Below are 14444 nucleotides of genomic sequence, written 5' to 3' on the forward strand. Positions count from 1 at the left end.
TTTGAAAATAGGTATATGCTATATTATTAAATTATCTTCAAGCTTCTTTGTCAGCGTTGATATACGTCGGTGCATGCTGATGTTATGTGTTGAAGAACACTGAAACACGGCCATTACATTAATTGCCAAATGTGTAGCGCGTCTAAATTTAAATCCTTGGCGTGTGGCCAGTGTGGGAGAAGCTAAAGACTCTTCAGCGTACAGTTTATATAGTATTGACAGACCTGTACGCTGAAGCCAACCCCGTATCGAAAGTCAACCAGAGTCATAACATATTTATGTCACGCTATAAATAAAAAAAAAGCTCATTTTCTTTGATACATTTCTAGATATATAAGTGAATAAATTACTGCAGTGGGGATTATTTTAAGGTTTAAATGTTTCAAATGCAGCTTACAATATATGAAAATAACTCTCATCAGTCTGAAATTTACAATTTTGACGCCATTGTCGCTTTGTCACGTGACGAGTTTTCATTTGGATACTTTCGGATTGACCTTAACATTTTTTGCTTTAATTGTAAACATAACTTTCGTTTTCTGAAATCTATTATTTGTGATAAACAACTTACGTCTGGAGGATTAAAAGACTGATTTCAGTGTGAATCAGATAGTTTTAAATAATATTTACTTTGAGTTTGTATTAACACTACAATTTGTTTACAAAACAAGCCAGAATAATATAAAATACTGGGAAATGTCATTCTGAATTTGAAAACACTTTAGCACATGGTATGTTACTAGAAATAGAAATAACGCCATATGACCGTGAACTCTCGGGAGATTCCCATTTCAAGTAAGTCTGTCACATAGCTGCTTTTCTCGATATGTAAGAGCAGAATAGATAAATTCTAAATGTTTAAGATAGTAATTTGTGAAAGAATATATCAGTTAAATGTGAAAAATATCAATCTCTCCGATCAAGTGATTGATTTGGGCCAATAACTGCATTTAAAAGCTATTTTGGACCGGTCTTTGTTAACTGTCAACTTTTCGGGGATTTCTGGTTGACTATAAAAAGCGACATTTAAAGTTATGGTAGCCAGTCAGGTCGGACCTCAAAGACCTCGTGAAGAGGCCGGTAGGACCTGTAAATAAACTCTGATTTAAAAAATAATAATATGGTAGCCAGAACTAGTGTGGGAGGGTAGTGTAAACAAACGGTAAAGCAATTATTTCCTTAAACAAAATAAAGGATGTAAATTAACAGACCTTCAGACCCGTCATATCCTTGCATTTTGATAATTATTTGTTATAGAAGTCTATGCGTATATGGAATGGCTAGCGAAATTAGTTTCCTTGTAAAAATATTCTATTTTCGATTTGTCTTCTTTGTTTGTTTTTCCAAGCGCTTGATGATGGGCGCTTTGAAATCTATTGGCCAATCAAAATCACCGAAAGCGTTACCAGAACATTTCCGGTGCTTTTTTTTAAGTTTAACACTTTTTAGAATAATAAATGATTTTATTTCAATATATAAGTTCATAATCCGGCTAAAAAGAGCTCTTAAAAGTATTTTTACAGTCGCATTCCTTTTGTATTTGATTTGACTGGTTTAAAACCGGAGATCAAAGACCGTCTTTTGGAAAGACATTTGTGATGAACCAGTCACCGGAAGTGAAAATTGAATAGGCGCAATTTTCCAAAACAAATCGAACGGTACGGAAAAACACAACAGTGAAAAAAATGGAAGCCTTTGGTGAAGAGTTTATAAAGGAGCACATGAAGACATAAAACGTTATGAGCAATGACAATGGTTCTTTCCATATGGTGTTTTGGAGTGACAAAACACTTGGTGTCATACACGAAGACGATATCGTCAGCGTGACAAAAAAGGACAACAAGTATGACACTGGACGTGCGAATTTCGACAACCAGACGTATGATGTCGTGTTTATAATGAAAGGTATTCCTCTATCTGTATTGTACTTAATAATTTACAGCTCACCAACACCACAAAAATTGCCAACTTTTTCTCATGTTTATCAGATTTTTATTTGTTGAAAACGCAACATTAGGCAGCAGCTAGCTAAAGACTCTTCAGCGTACAGTTTATATAGTATTGACATACCTGTACGCTGAAGCCAACCCCGTATCGAAAGTCAACCAGAGTCGTAACATATTTATGTCACGCTATAAATCAAAGAATGCTCATTTTCTTGGATACATTTCTACATATATTGGTGAATGAATATAAATTACTGCATCAAGGAATATTTTAAGGTTAAAATCTTTCAAATGCATCTTACAATAGATCAAAATAACTCTCATCGGTCTGAAAATCACAATTTTGACGCCATTGTCACTTTGTCACGTGACGTGTTTTAATTTGGATACTTTCGGATTGACCTTTTACAGTTTATGCTGAAATTGTAAACATTACTTTCGTTTTCTGAAATCTATTATTTGTGATTAACAACTTACGTCTGGTGAATTATAAGACTGATTTCAGTGTGAATCAGGTAGTTTTAAATAATATTTACTTTGAGTTTGTATTAACACTACAATTGGTTTACAAAACAAGCCAGAATAATCTGAAATACCGGGAAATGTCATTCTGAATTTGAAAACACTTGAGCACATGGTATGTTACTAAAAATAGAAATAATGTCATATGACAGTGAAATCTCGGGAGATTCGCATTTCAAGAATGTCTGTCACATAGCTGTTTTTCTCGATATGTAAGAGCAGAATATATAGTTTTTCAATGTTTAAGATAGTATTTTGTGAAAGAATATATCAGTTAAATGTGAAAAATGTCAATCTTTCCGATCAAGTGATTAATTTGGGCCAATAACTGCATTTAAAAGCTGTTCTGGACCGGTCTTTGTTAACTGTCAACTTTTCGGGAATTTCTGGTTGACTTTCCTAATGGGGTTGGGCCATTACTATAAAGTCGCGCCAGTCAAAAATCATAAAAAGCGACATTAAAAGTTATGGTAGCCAGAACTAGGCAGCAGCAATAAAAAACCAAATGTAAAATAAGTAGCCGGGCCGTATGTGTCTGGCAATAAAATATTAATTCTGGCACGATATATCAAGCCCTAGTAATATCGGGCTGCCTCAAAGTCAACAGAAGTAAATTTAATAAAATATTATGAGCAAACAATCATAATTCTAAATATATTTTTTCTTGTCTCATAGGAACCAATGAAGACGATCTTTTTAAACTGGCTCAGAAGATAACGAGCGATTTTGGGGTTCTGAAAAATAAGATTCCAGAAGAAAACAAACGCAAACCAAAGAGGAAAATAATGGATGACTTTCTTGAGTCAGAGGAACATGGTAAGTGTACATATCAATTTCCAGGGCTTTAATTTACATTTAAATAGCAGGACCAAAATTCCAATTTGGGGTAAAACAACATAGTTTTCAGGCTTTGGTGAATGAAAAATGCCAACTGCATGTTTTTTAAAGGTAATTCGGCCCCTTCAAAGAACGGTTTTTGGCCCTGCAAAGACCGCACATAATCATTCAAAAAACAAAACAATTATTTGACTTATTTCTATCTTCAACTTGTTATATTAAAGTTAAATATATATGAAATAACAATTTCATTTAGTAAACTTGCTGTTTTTGCATCAAAATGAGATTTCAGGCGCTCCTTAAAAAAATGTGTGCTTGCCCTAACGCTTCATACCCATCAAATTACCACTAAGCCATTTGTTTCAGTCAGTTTCCTAAAATATCTTTGTCGACCCCAATGTTTATACATGTGCATTATATGCATTTACATAAGTAAAAAATTCAACCTACCTATGGTACACCTCACCTTAACAAACTTGGGAAGCGATACCGCAAACAAACAATTTTTAAAGGACGGTTTTATTTATCTATTCAAGTATTTGAAAATTGAACATTCAAATTACCCTTATGCCTGAATCTTCATATTATAATATTATAAATTCCAAAAACAAGTGACAAAATCCAAATTGGGTAAAGTGTCGCATATGTTACATACATATGGTTTTTATCTATTTCTCACAGTGACACTGTCACTTTGCATGATGTTTTTACTATTAATTACTTTGTAATATGAGTTCTTAATATTTACTGGTTTTAGTATGCATGCCTAAATTCCATTCTAAATGTTTTTTCTATTAGTGTCGACCAAGACAGGTAAAAGTACCTCTAAGGGGAAGGTCACTAAAGTGAAAGATACAGCACGTACATGTATTAGTGAAGAAAAACCTGGGAAAGAAAAAACAGAGAAAAAGAAAACAGACAAAGAGGGTAGGTCAATCCTTTAAAAAATTGTGGGACGTGTTGGATCACCAGAAAAAGTTCTTTAATTTGAGTAAAAAAGGTATAGATTAAATTAATGCATTGGAACTTGGTTTGGTAACTTGGCATTTAGTTTTTGAAAATGTCATTTTCGCTAAGGCAAGCAATTAAGTAAAAATGCAGTTTCAATGATTTGGGTCATGATTGAGAGATAGCGAAAAAGCAACATCATGATCACCCAAACCCACTAGCAACATCTTTCTTAACACTAGAAGTATTGGGAGTCATTAATCCCGAAGGACCAGAAAAACATAATTATAATAACAACACTGAAAACTTGGGTCTCTGACTCAAGATTTTCACTACCAAAAAGCAGAGCAGATGACTCTGTTACACTTATTTTCTCTGTATTGATTAAATTTGATTTTAATAATTATTTAGATATTTATAATGAAGCATTTATAATGTAAAATTTAACTAAATAAATAAATTATCTTTTATAGAACTGTAACATTTTTAAAGTTACTTATTTATATTTTACACTTAAATTGAGTTGCCTTTTGCACCAATTTCATGTAACATTTATTACATGTTACTTTGTATATATATACACATAAATGTGCATACGGTATAGTACACTGCATACTATATTGGATTTACTTACAGAGGTCATCAAGGAAAGGAAAGAAAAAGAAAATAGCAGAATGGCGACTATGACTAACTGTGCATCCTTCATACTGGACACAATAGCATGCTCCCAAACAGTAAGTACTAACAATGAAGTTCAAGTAGCAAATAACAAGCACGCTGAAATTTCTACAATGCATGGTGACACTCACAGTGACCAATCAGTTTCTTACAGTCAGACTTACTTGCATGCTGACAGGAACATAATGCATGATACATGTAAACAGCAAGCCTCCCCTTTAACTGCATCCCCTGTTTCGGTTCCACCTCAAAAAGACTTCCTTAACAGTATCCATTCACCGCAACCAATGTATCCCCCATTCTCTTTTATGCCTTCTCCGCATGCATACTCCCAAAGACCGTATTACTTGCATCTTGATAATCAATACCCCTTCCAAGAGTCTTACCCTTTCTACAATAACAGCAGTTCCGTTGTTAGTTCCTTGCCTCCATTTCCCACCAATCCTATATCTTCACTTTAAGAAACGCCAAACCCTAAAACTTCCTTTGTTAGTTCCTTGCCTCCATTTTCCACCAATCCTATATCTTCCCCTAAACAGACACCAAACCCTGAAACTACTGCTCCATCAACCAAACAACTGAACCCTGGCAGCTTAATTAAAGACAGCTTGTCTGTGGCAGATTATGACACATATGGCAAGTGCCAGGAGTGTGTCCTGAAAGACACACAGTTAGAGTCGTTGACTGAGGCTAATGAAAAGGCACAAAATGACATTCAAGCCCTTCATCAGCGAATCAGGGAGTTGGAGGGGGAAATAGGTTGGTGATAATAAGTTAGTTCATTGTGTCTATTAAAGTTTTGTTGAACTAGAATATTAAAAATTAATGTTATTTGTCGACTTCCAGCTTTAATATTTTTGGATGAATACCAAAGAGAGCTCTAAATTTTAAAGAACAGGCTGGCTTACTTAATGGCTGAAAAATCATCAAATTAAACAAAATTGTCAGTCCTTTGTACTAACAGCTTTCGCAAAGTCTACCGTACTTAATATCAGACATGAGATAGAAAATTGGCGGAACAATCAACCTGCGTAAGGTCGAAAGCAAGCTGCCTTCCTCTAGTGACAGTCCGCTACTCTGCAATTGTATTATTTGATACCACAATTGACTGTAGTGGGGGAAAAGTTGACAAGCTTATGATATGGTTTACACACTTTAATACTTGTTTGTTGAAGTTTTTCTAGACTTAGAACTGTTTTAAGAGAAAACAGGGGCCTGTCTGTTGAGCAGTGGTTAAGGTTGCAAACTAGGACCACTCCTCACCACTGAGGGTTCAGTCCTCCCTTTGGGTTTAAATCTCGTGTGAGGACGCCATCAAGCTGACTTGCGGAAGGTCGATAGTTCTATCCATGCGCCTGCCCGTGATAATATGTGTTGTGTTCTGAAAAAACTGGACAAAATGCTTGTGCATAAATTGTCTTCCCAGATTAGCCTGTGCAGTCCTGCAGGCTAATCAGGGATGACAATTTCCGCTTTTATGGAATTTTTCGTTTAAATGATGTTTCTTCTTAGGTTAAATGCAGTTTAGGCGGAAAGTGTCGTCCCGCATTAGCCTGTGCCGACTGCACAGGCTAATCTGGGATGACAATTTACGCACAAGCATTTTGCCCAGTTTTCTCAGACCACGCCACATATATGCAACATCTGATTAGCTGACATGAATATGAAACTGCACCCACAACTGCATGAGCGTTGTGCTCTTTTCTTAAAGCTCAGAGACTTAAGTTACCGTATTTCATGACAACTACAATGATAAAATATGCATGTATGTTTTTTGCTTCAACATAAGCAAATATATATATATATATATATATATATATATATATATATATATATATATATATATATATATATATATATATATATATATGATTCAAAGACTATATCCATGATATCTGTTTTATTCTAGATTTAATATTTGTGACCAATACATACATGGCATTGAAGGCTAATTATACGCCCATTTTTTCAAAACGGGACGTATAAAAAGATCACCCTTGGCGGACGGTTGGCGGCGTCCACAGCAGTGTCTGCTTTCTAATTCAAATACTTTTCATCCGATCTTCACCAAACTTGGTCAGAAGTTGTATCTAGACAATATCTAGGTCAAGTTCAAATATGGGTCATGCCGGGTCGAAAACTAGGTCACGCGGTCACTTGTTGCATTTCAAGGATTTAGTATGGTGTCCGCTCTCTAATTGAAGAAGTTTTCATCCGATCTTCACCAAATTTGGTCAGTAGTTTAGTCTAAATGATATCTAGGTCAAGTGCAAATATGGGCCATGCGGGGTCAAAAACTAGGTTGCAAGGTCACTAAGTGCATTTCAAGCATTGCGCATGGTGTCCGCTCTCTAATTGAAGTACTTTTCATCCGATCTTCACCAAATTTCGTCAGAAGTTGTGTCTAAATGATATGTAGGTCAAGTTCAAATATGGGTCATGCTGAGTCAAAAACTAGGTCAAGAGGTCACTTAGTGCATTTCAAGCATTAAGCATGGTGCCCGCTCTCTAGTTGAAGTAGTTTTCATCCGATCTTCACCAAATTTGGTCAGAAGTTGTGACTATATGATATCTAGGTGGAGTTTAAATATGGGTCATGTCGGGTCAAAAACTAGGTAATGAGGTGACTTAGTGCATTTCAAGCATTTAGCATGGTGTCGGCTCTCTAATCAAAGTAGTTTTCATCCGATCTTCTCCAAATTTGGTCACAAGTTGTGTCTAGATGATATCGAGGTTCAGTTCAAATATGGGTCATGCCGGATCAAAAACTAGGTCAAGAGGTCACTTACTGCATTTCAAGCATTAAGCATGGTGTCCTTCAAATAGGCGTATCTTGTGACAGTTTGGCACTCTTGTTTTTTAATGTTTTCTTTATTATAGTGTATGCCTTCCAAGAGCTGAAAATGAAGGAGACAACTTTCATCCACGAGCTGAACAGCTTCAGAAGAGTTATTAATCTGAAAAGGAACGAAAAAAGAGACTGAAGTGAACTTTATTTTGATGTTTGAATTTAAACGTTTGCTGGAACACTTATTTGTATAGCTAGGCTGTGTTATAAATTGTTGGAATGACACTCTGCAGTATGTGATTGTAATTTATGGGTATACATTCTGATACCATATTTGCCTTATATTTGGAATTAAAAATGTGTTTCATTTGAAAAAAATGTTAATTATCTGTTTGCAGTTTTAAATTACCCAAGTTGCTATTATTGTTACCATGTACTCTAGGTAGTTATGCCCCCCTTCGAAGAAGAGGGGGTATATTGCTTTGCACATGTCGGTCGGTCTGTCGGTCCGTCTGTCGGTCCGTCCGCCAGGTGGTTTCCGGATGATAACTCAAGAACGCTTGAGCCTAGGATCATGAAACTTCATAGGTACATTGATCATGATTCGCAGATGACCCCTATTGATTTTGAGGTCACTAGGTCAAAGGTCAAGGTCACGGTGACCCGAAATAGTAAAATGGTTTCCGGATGATAACTCAAGAACGCTTATCCCTAGGATCATGAAACTTGATAGGTAGATTGATCATAACTCGCAGATGACCCCTATTGATTGTCAGGTCACTAGGTAAAAGGTCAAGGTCACGGTGATCCGAAATAGTAAAATGGTTTCCGGATGATAACTCAAGAACGCTTATGCCTAGGATCATGAAGCTTGACAGGTAGATTGACCATGACTCGCAGATGACCCCTATTGATTTTCAGGTCACTAGGTCAAAGGTCAAGGTCATGGTGACCCGAAATAGTAAAATGGTTTCCGGATGATAACTCAAGAACGCTTATGCCTAGGATCATGAAACTTGATAGGTAGATTGATCATGACTAGCAGATGACCCCTATTGATTTTCAGGTCACTAGATCAAAGGTCAAGGTCACGGTGACCCAAAATAGTAAAATGGTTTCCGGATGATAACTCAAGAACGCGTATTCTATTTATAGACAAAAAAGTAGCCGCTACGTAGCCGCTACTAGGTAGCAGGAAGGTAGCCGCTACTAGGTAGACAGAAAAGGTAGCCGCTACGAAACCAGAAAAGGTAGCCGAAAGGTAGCCAGAAAAGGTAGCCGCTACATAGCCGCTACTAAGTAGCCGGAAAGCTAATTTGCATACGAAAAACTACCTAGCCGCTACTCAGCCGCTACAGGTAGCGGCTGAGTAGCCGCTATGTTGCAGCTAGGTAGCCGCTATAGGTAGCCAGAGGCCTTATATTTCTGTAAGGGAAACTATACCTATCACACGATACCGTCTAGGCTACAAATTAATGTATGCTTTGATTTATGAATCCGCGACATCGTAACTAACATGAATGACATGATCTGGCAAAATTATTGCTAAGCACCGCCTGGCCGAGATCATAGTATGAGTCAAGTGGACAATCAAAGAAACAACCTCGTTTTTGTAGTAAATAAGATTTGCATTTGCTGACAATGTTGATTCATTACAATTGTTTTCATGTATTTTGTATAGAAAAGCTGAACTAATCAATCAAAATACTGTCATCGGTCCCAATGGTAACATATTTAAAACAGCTTTAATGTTAGCAATTTCTTGTTTAATAATACATTTCACAACCAACTCCGTACACAGTATACTTATTTTGTACATAACAGTTAGTTGATTTGGCATATTGCTTTGTTCGGACATGAGCAATTCTCCGTTAATTGTATTGTTTAATACAGGTTACTCTTGCACATTTGATGTATGTTTAAGCGAATAAACGAATAAGCATTCAAGAGTTGTTCTTGTTCTTTAAAACGTCAAAACTAATCGGGTTTTATTATTTTCTATTGTAATCTGCAACTAGTCAGTGTGTGCCAGGTTGAAATATTTGTACGTTTCCGAAGCTTTTGCATTTTAACTATTTGTCTTAATTGACGTCCGAGGGCAAGCTTTCTTAGTTTCTGGTTTAATATGAGATGTTAATGAATAATCGCTAATGTATGTTTAACACATATTTCTGTCAAATTAAATTGATACACAACGAATTATCGGACGACGTATTTTCGATTTGTTATTTAAAGAATTAACATTTTATTAATATTTATCTAAAATGATTTACGTTGTCTGTCAATATTTTTGAATTTTTGTATTTTATTTGATATCTTTGTAAATCATGTATTGCACGAAAAATGAAGCTGGTATTATTAATGAAAAGCCTATACAAAGATTAAGCAATCATACATATTTCAAATAAATAATGAAAGGCTGTCAATGCACACTCATATCGATGGGGGGTTTGTTTAATTTTAATGCACATTTTGACAAATAGCGTTCTCTTATTCAACCAATGAATATATTCAAGCAACGAACTATTTAAGACTAGTATTTGGAATATTGCATATAATCACTTATATGAATTCGGTTAATTCGGCGATTATATTTAAGAAACATACATATTAAAGCAAATAAATGTGGTATCTCCTCAACGAATTAAATCGGTATGATTATATTATTTTCAAAAAATCCTTCGGTATGGTCATTTCACAGAAATATATTATTTCGTGTAAAATGACCAAGACTGCATGTATTATTTTAACGTTTTTTTTGTGATTATCGTTTTACAACCTGGGTGAGGCGTGAAAATCGATAAATTAAAAAAGCAATCGTCTGTAAATAGTAAACTTAACTTGTTATTGACCGTTCACATATTTCAGTCGACTACGAAAATATAAATTCCCTTAGGGAATACCTATTTAACTGCATATAATTGTGTTCGCTCAGACCTTCTCTGAATATCAAACGCTCACGACTGATATAATGAAATACTGAATGACTCTTACTGGGTTAACAACTACTGCTTCCAACTCACTTTTTATTTAATCGCTTCTTCTAATAGCATGCGTGCCACTATTAATTTAATATCCTTACTAACCACAACATCTGGTGATGCGGCTAATACTACACAGACTTCTATATTAGCAATATCATGGCGATTTTATAAGATTTAAATGTCATAGTTTTACACATTCTGAACATTTGAATATGAATGAGGAATGTTGGACAAGATGTAGTACTAATCGGTGATTGGTACTTTAAATGGTTTTAAATGTTTATTTGTACAAGTTGCAGAAGCAACAATTGTGCATTTTTTCGCATGAACAACATGGACTCAATTATAGGCATTATGTCTTTTGTGCATAAATGAATGTTCAATCATACAAACTATAGTTATTTATATTCGTGCAGTCCTTTATTTGCTTTACGTTTTGGTACCACTTATTTTATCGTGTATATCTATGTATAATTCATAAACAATTATCTTATTCTTTTCAAATACGTTGATACGTATATAATCACTTACAGTTGAAGTTTTAATAAGACTTTGGTATACACATTTAAATAACGCCCAGCGTGCAAAGTATTAACGCATTGTGGATGAAAACGCGTAATTTATATTACGGTGTTAACTTTGTTAAATGCATGGTAATTAACACGCCAGTACGACTAAACGTGAAAATCGGGCGTGATCGTAAAGCAGCAATAAAAGTAAATTCACTATATGCATGTTTTTGTAAACGAGAGCGTCGACGGCGTTGAAAGTCTATTGGAAAGATACAGGGACGTTTCTGCTAAAATAAATGTTGAAAGAACAGTTGCCTTAATACAATATAAATGGCTATTAACACGAATATTTTTGTTTATAGAATACAAACAAGTAAATTAAATAAGAAGCTTGGTATTTTTGCAAGTAAATGAACGGATGTTAATGCTATTTCTGATTGGCTAGACTTTTATATATTTTCCTTTTTTTAAATAAATAAATAATAACACCATTACTATTTACGAGACTGAACGACTTTTTGTTCGTAAGCTAAGGTCAAAGTGTTGTCTTTCTCTTTCTTGTTTTGTTTGTTACTATTCATTTTACTGTTATGATGGCTTCGTTTTTATTTAAGCAGATAGAAACAAGTCGTTGTTGTTGTGTTGTTGTTAAACAAAAATACATGCACGCTGTATTTTAGAGCACACATTATGAAGATTGTAATCCTTATTTAAATTATTCAAATAGTTTCTAAATAATATGCAACATAATTTGCAGATTACATTTCAAAATACCGTAATACAAACACCTCTCTTGCCGTCCGAAATTGCAAGGTAAAGGTTTGCCGTCATCGAGTTTAATGATATTACTGCACTTAAAAACTCGACAGACTTTGGCAAGAAACAATACGATAAGTTTTCCGTTAAAACAATTTTAAGTAACGCAACCCATTTATAAATGCATTGAAAAAAGTATAGTATCTCAAAATAAAATACGACGAGATTCACGTTGTTAATAACACATCACTGCCCAGTGGGCACCTAACGTTGCAGCAACGTTGTATTTAGGTTGCATTTAAACGTTGCAGTTTGGTTGTCACAATAGTGTGTATGAACGTTTTCCTGACGTTTTTTTCCAACCGTTGCTGCAACGTTGTATTTTGCTTACTTATTTTTTTTGGTTGCAACTAGATTCTACCATTACTTACATAACACAACTTTAACAATTTATTTTATCCAGCGATTTTGAGTAACAGTTCATCTTAAGCATCTTTAAGTTTAAGCAACTGATCTGTATAATTTGAAAAAAAAATAATAATATCTAAAAATTACAAGAAATCATCTTTTCATTCATGCGATGCAGAAACTGTATTATTAAAAAGTACTGTAAACTAAATTGCCACTCGTTTCTTAAAGAATGATGTGTTTCGGATTTACAGATATACTTTAATTTCTAATTTGACTGGTAATTTTTTGGTTAACTAGCGGCGATACTGATTTCAAGGTAGAAAACGGCAGAAAAACTGCAGGCGCTAAGAGTTCACAATTACCTAGAAGCAACGTTGTTGCAACATCCTTCTCAAACGTTCGACCGACGTTTCGTGTGCAACGTTGCAGAAACGTTCGGAAGTGGTTACTAATGTCGCGATCAGAATGCAACGTTTCTGAAACGTCCTTGCAACGTTATTATGAACCGTCATGGTAACGTTTTGTATGCAACGTTGTGGCAACGTTCGGTAATGGTTGCCGACGTTGCGACCTAAATATTACATTTCAGCAACTTTCGTAAAACGTTTGGTGCTCACTGGGTGTGTATGCAAACAGTTAGAAAGAAAATGTTTTGAACATATTTATTGGAATGATAGTATATACGAAACAAGTTGTTGAACTACGATAATTTTATAAAAATCTCGTTCCCATCGACATTTTTATGAGAATTTTAACAGATTTTGCATTTTTTCAAATGTCGTTTGATACAATTGCTTACAAATCTTTTAATTTTTTAATAGGCTTAACTAATGTTCATAAGAAGAAAAAATGTTGAACAAAAGAACGTTGCCGGGATTCGATATGTCGTCATGATCCGAAATCGGATGCGATACCGCTGCGCCATGCAAACTTCTATAGACTGATGCAAAATATAGTACCTATTATAAACGTTATCTATATCGTCTTTCAACATCCGGGTATAAATGGTTTAAAAACAACACGTACCTGACAGCAACACGTGTTTCTGATTTAGAATAGTCAATCGGCCTAAGCCAATAGACTAAAAACTGTGATACCATAACGGAATCGAAAAACGTTCAATACACTTATTGGTTTAAACGCAAATGATTCGAATAGGACAAACTTTTATGAAAGAATGAGCACACAAATATAAGTGTCAGTCCAATGGTTATTCAACAGTTTGTAACATTTGCATAGAAAACTTTGAAAACCGGGAATAAATCCCAGTGTTGCTATACGCAATATATCACTTCACATACATATTCTTGCTTATGATGTTAATAGTATGGACGATATTGAAATAATTACACGTGCTGATGGTTGTCTTTATTTAGTAAATAAGTTACCAACATATTAACATTCATGCGTTGGAAGAAAACATTAGATTGACTTAACTGTTACAAATTGTTAAATACACGGCATATACCGCAACAGTGCGGTATGCCTTATTAATCGGGAATGATTCCTAAGCAACAACAAATCGTTAAATATATGCATGCTTTTACATACATCTGTGAAAATATAATGGATATTGAACAACATTAAACAACATTGTCTCTTTACTTTAAAATACATGTATATGGCAATTAAGCTACTTAATATGTTCTTCTCTCTTTATACATGAACCGTATTAACGATTCAATGTTGCAAATGTACAATGTATTTTATGCAGCTGAGTACTTGTCTAGAAAACATAATTGCAACGTAAACACTCTTGCTAATTAAAGGCAAACAACGATGAATGAGCTTGAGACAATGCATTCCCCTTGCAGCCAGCCTAAACAATCGCACTGATTAGTCGAAGTAATGTCAAGCATTTATCATTTGTACCTACCTACCTACCTGCCTGCCTGCCTGCCTGCCTGCCTGCCTGCCTGCCTGCCTGCCTGCCTGCCTGCCTGCCTGCCTGCCTGCCTGCCTGCCTGCCTGCCTGCCTGCCTGCCTGCCTGCCTGCCTGCCTGCCTGCCTGCCTGCCTGCCTGCCTGCCTGCCTGCCTCCCTCCCTCCCTCCCTCCCTCCCT

Source organism: Dreissena polymorpha, chromosome 4 (genome assembly GCF_020536995.1).
Source record: "Dreissena polymorpha isolate Duluth1 chromosome 4, UMN_Dpol_1.0, whole genome shotgun sequence".
Taxonomy (NCBI): Eukaryota; Metazoa; Mollusca; class Bivalvia; order Myida; family Dreissenidae; genus Dreissena; species Dreissena polymorpha.